Below are 7,589 nucleotides of genomic sequence, written 5' to 3'. Positions count from 1 at the left end.
CGTTACCCACCTCCACACTGTAAATACCAAATCTTCTATTGGGGAGGGGGGAGGGAGCTCTGGGCGAAGGATGAGGTAGGACATTGTACAGTTAAATGTTATTAAAAGGGGTGGAGGAGGAGGAGTCATCCTGAAGATATTTGTACAGAAGTTTAAAAAAAAAAAAAAAAAAAAAAAAAAAAAAAAAAAAGGATATTTATATATTTTTTTCTTAAACAGCGACTGCTGCTTGTGCCATAAGAAGAAAAAAAAAATTTTTTGTATAAAAGAACCCAGACGTTTGTACAAAAAAAGTTTTTATTTTTGCAAATGGAACACAAAAACATGCCTTAAATCCAGTGAAGTGACTGAGCACGTAAGGAAATGGAAGGACCGGGATGTGTTACTTGTCCAGCGAGGTGAGATGGGGGGGTTTGTCAATACCAAAAATGTTTAAAGTAATTAATAATAAAGAAGTCCGTCTTAGAGCAGCATACCATAGATACTTGGAAGTAGCCAAATAACCTCTATGTTAACTACGGAGGGCCAGCAACTAAAGTTAAACTTGAAAATGCAGTCAGGACAGATATTAACCTTACACAAAGGGCTTTGTTTTCTACAGGAATACAGCAATCGTAGCAGTGAATCCAGAAAAATAATCACACGCCTTTTTTTAAATGAATACACCTCTGTTTTTCCTTAATGCATTTACCAAACTAGAGCGTTTTGAGCTCTCTCCTTGCTTCTGGAATGTCAACGAATTTTGTTGGGAATATTCTAAAGTTTGCTTTTTCTTCCTTTTTAGCTTTTCCCGTCTCTTCTGCATCCTTTCTTCCTGCCTGTGTCACTTTAAATCATGAGACCCTTATTTAAAGTACTGCTAGAACTAGGTTGCTGTAGCTTCCTTTGTTTTGGTTTGTTTTTTTTAATCTTCTCCTAATTAGCCTTGTCCTGCAGTGGTTATCATGCTATACATTACCTTCTTCGTTTTGCCAACGCGGTAGGATTCTGTTTTGTACCACGTCAGTACGATTTTCACGTAATTGACAAGGGTAATATGCATATACCTGAATGATTTTTAGTCCCTTAAAAAAGAAAACCTTATTTTGACCTAGTGCCCACAAAATGTCAAATATTTTTATACCACATATAATATAGACAGCATATTTATAAACTATAAATTTAACCGTGGATTGTTAGTTTTACTGTAAATTAATAATATATCCTTGCAGTACTTTCAGTGTATATTGATATCACAGTATACAAATCATATATATATAAATATATATATTATTTTTTCCTAGTAAGGAAGCATTTAACTTTCAGTGGAGCAACTGTCCATCAAAAAAAAAGATGTTTTGATCATTGGAAGGGGTTCCCATGCTGTATTAACTGCTCGTGATTTCTTTGTGTTAGGTAAAGCCAGTTTTGCTCAGTATGATTTTGACATACCTCCTCCTTTTGCATGGTGTGAGTTTAATACTTTAGTATTAACCGCTGTGAATGTCAAATTTTAGGATGTTCTTAACCAAACCATTTTATATTCGCATCTCTATTTTTGTATATTATCATATTTAGCCCCTTCTCCCGTCAGCCTCGCCACGGTGATTGTGACGGGGAGAGTATATAATCAAGTGAAAACATTATTTGTGTAGGTTGAGGGGCAGCCTAGGATATTATTAACTCCTCTGACTCCAGTGCAGTGTTTCGAATTTGCTTTGGCTGCAGTGGAGCTCACAGTATACCTGATCTTAGATGGCATTATGCATTTGCACCTTCTGTTGACATCAGATCCACGGAAGGTGCTTGATGCCTTCAAAGGCTTGGCCCTCTGAGTCTTCTCTGTCAAAACAAAGGTGCTGAGGAGCTTCAGCCTCCTGGCCTTTGGGCATAGTGTGGCTGTAACAACTCTTCAGAGGTGCCATTTGGGTTTTATTGTTCTCTGTTGCTTGTTTCCCAGCCGGTTTCAACTAAAAGAGAAATATGAAAGCGTGGCGTGGGGTTTAATTCATGCTGTTGGCACAATTAACGACTTGTAAGTAATTGGTGCTGGTGCTGCCGCTCCTCTGGAGTACTAGGGCCTCACTTGGTTTCAGCTCCAAAGAGAACCGTGGCTTTGGGATTCCAGCAGTAATAAGGGGTCTTTCTAGTGGTCCAAGATACCTGAGGAAACTTTAAGAAGCCCTGGTGGTCTCCAGGCTATTGCAGTTATCTCTGGACCTGGCCTTCTAAGGGGGTTTTTGCCCAGCTTCCTTCTAGGTATCTAGGAATCGCGGTAGCTGTTCTTCTGGCTCTTCCTTGCTGGTGAAGAAGCTTGTTTGTGTTCTCCAGCAGGATGGATGTTGAGGAGGGTCTTGTGAACTATAAGGGAACTCGAAACCATTTATATGAAGGGGGGGAGGGCGGGTGTGTCGGGGCAGGGGGTGTTGAGGCTGGCACGCCGCTGAGAATTAGAAACTTCTCTGTTGTTTACATTTTTTCACGTGCAGCATTCCGTGTGGGGTTCACATGTGGAAACTTGCACTAATGAACTCAGAAGAATATTGCATTGTTGTATCTCAGTCCAAGTGCTTGTACTGCGATGGCAATGGTCTCTTCTTGCAAAATGCTTTTTTTCAGTGTGCCAATTTCTGTTTGAAAAACTCTTAAGGTGGTTGAGCTTAAGGAGTGGTATCCTCTTTCTGGTGCGGTTGGACTGCCTCACTGAGGCTTCCTCTTGGAGGGGACTTCCTGCAGGTAAATTCCTACCTGTGTTAATTACAGCCAGGGTTCTTTAGAAGAGAAATGTTCTCTGCATATGGATGGTGCTGCCTGCCTTCTGTCCTCCTCTACACCCACGCCTAACTCCAGTCAATGGGCTGGATGCACCATTCAGTGTAGGATTTGGTCAAATCTTTTTGATACATTTCAGTTTGTGCATCGGATATTTTGAGTGATCTGCCTCTGAGAGGCTCAGGTGAAGAAGGGGAAGGTGGATAGACTTAGGGTTTTCCACTGAAGATGACCAGCACAGAGAGCAGGCTGTTTCTCATTTGGACTAACCAAAGAATTTATTTAGTGGGAAGCTGTGATCAGCCTTTGCAAGTCCATGTATTTTCCCGGTAAATCTAGAGTAAAATTTTGAAAGAGTTGATGATCTGGGAAGTTCCTCTTGGCCCGATCTCCAAATTACAAAAGCCTTGATGCAACTTGCCCACCTGACGTGTTCCTGTGTGGATGCACCAGGGATGGACCGATGGAACATGGAGACTGAACAACTTTTCTCTGTTCCTCTCTGCCACTCAGCCAGTCATGATTCATATTCCCTCCTTCCCTCAGCGCAAGGATCCTGCTTTCTCCCACTTCTCTGAGATGTTAGGACTGCAGGTAACACACACGTGTCAATTCTGGAGGTTGTCAGAGGGGGGTTGTAGAATTAACACGGGAGTGGTCTCATTGATGTCAACGAAACCGCTCCTTGTCTTTTAAACTAAGCACAAATGTCCTTATCTTACAGCATCAGGTACACACACAGGTTCTCATTGAGCACTTTGTCCTCTCTGTAGACACCCGGGGATGGAAATAGCTGGCATCAGTCCTTTGTAGTTAAAAAACCCAACAAACACAAACCTAAACAAAACAAAGAAGGACATCACAGTGTAATTTGTTGAAAACTAACCTTTGCACGTTCAGCAGGAGCTTAGCATGTTTAATTGGCAACACTAACAGGACCTGTGCTTGCCTTTTGGAGTTACACCTGCCACGGCATCCTGCGTGCGTGTCCTACCTCCCAAAGGAGCTCTCCTCACTTCTCCACGCCTTTTGGATACCAGGATAGTTATTTGAAAAGCACTTAGATGCTATCAATGGAACACGCACATAGCATTTTGTATTAAAGAACGGTTTCCATGAATATAAATTCATTCAACCAGTGCACATACATGAAATGAAATATTTACAGTAATGCGCAACATGCAAATGAGCCAATTGATATCAAAGGATGCATTTTGCTGCGGGTTGTAACTTTCAGCATTGTAAATTCCAGATTACTGCCGTAACATTTTTCCCCCGTGTGTGTGTACAAGTATAGTTAAGGAGGTATCTTTGAGAATGTGAATTTACCCAAAGCTAGTAACTTTCTCTCGTGCCCTACACTTCTACACACCCCCGTGGGCAGATTCAGCCTCCCTGCCTTCTGCAGTCCTGCTGCCTCGTGTAAGATGGGCTTCTTTTGGCCAGGTTGCAGGAGAGACAACAGAATACTTGCTGCTTTAAACCTGAATAGTTAATGCTCTCTTGTACCGGACAGGAGAGGAAGCACATTTTTTTTAATACTGTTCTCCTGTTTATACTGTTTCCCTCATTTTGGATGAGCCATCCTGCAGATGAGTAGAACTTCTGTTTTCTGTAGATGTATGAAAATCAGTCTGTTGTAGACCTGGCATGGTAATGAAGAAAATTGCACCCAAACTGCTTGACATGGCAGGTGCTACAGTCCACTGTTACATCCACCTTCACTGCAAGTGAAGGCACATGCAGAAAAAAAACCCCTGTTTCTTGCACTAATGGGCTTTGGTGGTGGTCTAGTCTCCAGTTGTGCATTGGCTTCTCTATTTATTAGAGCCCATTCTCTAGGAGTGGCTTGACTGGGGAGTCTCAAACACAGATTCATTTGTTTCACTTTAAAACAGTTGAGCCTGTACTAAGATGAAGGAGAGGCCACTGTCTTGAATATTGAGTGTTGCCGTTCCTTATCGCTTGGCAAATCTCCTCAAATTAATTCATTACCAGCATTCTGGGGGGAACTGCTTGAACTGCAGAGCTCCCTGGTCACACATGCTGTTGAATGGAATGACTTCTTCAAAATATCTCTTAAGAAGTAATCAATCACTTCCTTTTCCTGACGTTTTTGTCTTGAGCGTGTTTGTCGCACAATATTTTTAAGGACAGAATCTGCTCTTGAATGTCTACTGTGCTTGTAGCAGATTGTTATTTCTACAACAAAATAAAAAAACAGCTGTTTCATTCGGTGCAGAAATAATTCAAACATTGTTATTCAGAAATTACTTTCTTAGCCTTGAGATTTTTTTTTTTAATTGCATTTTCATGGGGTTTTTGCTTGAAAATTAACCTTTAACTTAAATGGCGGGTGACAGATACACCTTGAAAATAAGTTGGGGATGATCTCATAGCTTGGAAATGGCTGCCAAACATTCCATGTCTAAAATAAGTCAAACAAGATACAGCAGCCATCCAAAATGGGGGATTTTCTTTCCTTTCCAACTTTAAAAAGGGCAGCTCGGGGGGTGATGCCAGCTTAACATCTGTATAGGGACTGGGTGATCCACTCCCAAGCCGGGCAGGGCAGGGTAAGTAAACCATCCATATTCCATGTGGGGCCAGAGATTGTCGTGGGGTGATTGGGATGGGGAGACTATTGGCCAGCTCTCTTCTTCCCCCTCTTTTAAATGAACAAGGAGTGGCTTTGAAGTCCTGATTCAAATGGCTGTAGCCTTAAGCCAGGCAGTTAAAGAGTCAGCCAGGGAAAACGAAAGTGTCTTGTTGTAAAGAGGATACCACCAGGCTTAAGCTGAACTAGCCTTGTTTGCAAGTGAAGGATCTGGTGCTGCTTTCAGATTTTTAATCTTGTTTTTTTTGTTTTTTTGTTTTGTTTGTTCTTTTTTTTTTTTTTTTGTAAGCTTTAATCACTGTTTGTCATTGTCTTAAAGCCAGCTGGTGTCTCTTGTTCATCAACTTTGGTACGATGGTGCTTTGCAAGGATGTATTTATATTATAATGACCAACATTTGGTCAGCCCTATTCACTTATTCACTAACTTTTTTTTTTTTTTTTTTGTAAAATAAAGTGCTTTACTTGTAAGGTGTATATAAACCTTGTACAAAAATCCTTTCCAATTATTACTATAAACTGAGTTGTAACAAATGAAATGTTGATTTTTATAATAAAACTAAGAGTGAAAAATGAGAGGTACTCGTGATTTTATTTCAGCATCTGGAGGACAGGTAATTAGAGGTGGAAGTCCATGTGTGTCTTTGCTCTCCATAAAAGCCAGAACGTGCTCAGTTTTCTGATGTTGTAGGCAGACTCTGCAAACCCTGGTGTTTGCCTGAAACACTGACCAGCTAACTTCAAATACTTGTGTTGATTTCTGTTGTTCTGCAACGCAACTGGACACGTTTTAGAGCTACAACTCTCCATTATTGATCACTTGGATTGGTTTTACAGGATAATACAAACCAGACGATTTTACCAAATAAATCCTTATCAGACTAGAGGTGCCTGGTGATTATTTTGGAGACAGCTGATCTTTAAATCTGTGTCAAAATGTTCACAAAGAGAAAAGTTTTGAACTTTAAAGAAATTCCCCACCCCCCATTGCTGTAACAAGTAATTGGATAGGAAGCAGTTGTGAATTTATACGTTCAGCACAGGAATTCCTGCTCCACTTGCATCCACTGGTTGGGGAAAAAAAAAATGTGGCTTTTGTATTACTGTTGATCTGGCTCTACTAAGATTCTTTTACAGTTCATTTTTCTCCACGGAGGCACGGATAAGCCATGTATCACTGTCCCCCCATATCAGTAAAACAGGGCCTACATTTATCAGTCTCACAGCGTAAAATAAATGTACTCATTCTCAGTGAGTGTGCAACACTTACTTTATTTCAAGGTGCTATATTTATTCTACCTTGGAAAATGAGCCGTTAGCCTGGAGCTGCTGGGCGCTGCGTTTTTCTCTAAAAATGCTGGTTTTGAATTGCCATTGGGCTACAGAAGGCTCACCAGCTATTTTTCTTTTTTGTAAATGATGGTTGCTGCCTTTCTATACAGCCTGTGCAGCTGGAATAGGGCAGAAGTTTGTGTGTTGCATTCATGTTGTTTTGGATTCCCTGAATCTTAGTCTTTTCCAGATACAGCTGCATCTCAAATGCAATTCTTGAAGGTACGTACCAGAGCAGGGGTACGGATGGACACCACAAAGAGCAGGATCAGCCCCACTCAATCAGCCACTTGGGTTAAATCTTGAAGAAAAAAAAACCCCAAACAATACTCTTTAAAGGACGAGCGTAGCCTGGGAAACAGAAGTTGTGTTTCAGCTGCAGCTCCACCATGTGTCTTACCTGCAGCAGTCATCAAGGCCTCCAGAGGTGGTAGAGCTGCTGAAATCATCTTTACCAGGCCCCGAGGGGCAGCAGGTGCTTAGTAACGGACACTGGGGTATTTTCCATCATTGAAAAAAAAATACATATATTCCCTGCCTGTCTGAGAAACGACCGCTTAGAAGTCTGAAAAGAATTGATTTCTTTTGCGTGGTTCTGTGTCTTCTTAGAGGTTCCTAGAGTGTGTGGAGGAGAACTTCCTCACGCAGCTGGTAAGTGGGCTGACCAGGGAAAGTGCCCTCCTGGACCTGCTGCTTGTGACCAGGGAAGAACTTGTGGGGGAAGTAAAGGTTGGAGGCCGTCTAGGGCACAGGGACCATGAGATGATTGAGGTCTCCATCCTTGGAGAAACAAGGAGAGGGGTTACTAAAACTGCCACCTTAGACTTCCTGAGGGCAAACTTTGAGCTGTCAGAGCACTGCCAGCCCAAATCCCTTGGGAGGCTGCCCTG

This window comes from Calidris pugnax, unplaced genomic scaffold (assembly GCF_001431845.1).
Source record: "Calidris pugnax isolate Ruff unplaced genomic scaffold, ASM143184v1 scaffold298, whole genome shotgun sequence".
NCBI classification, from domain to species: Eukaryota; Metazoa; Chordata; class Aves; order Charadriiformes; family Scolopacidae; genus Calidris; species Calidris pugnax.
Note: the sequence above shows the minus strand (reverse complement) of the source record.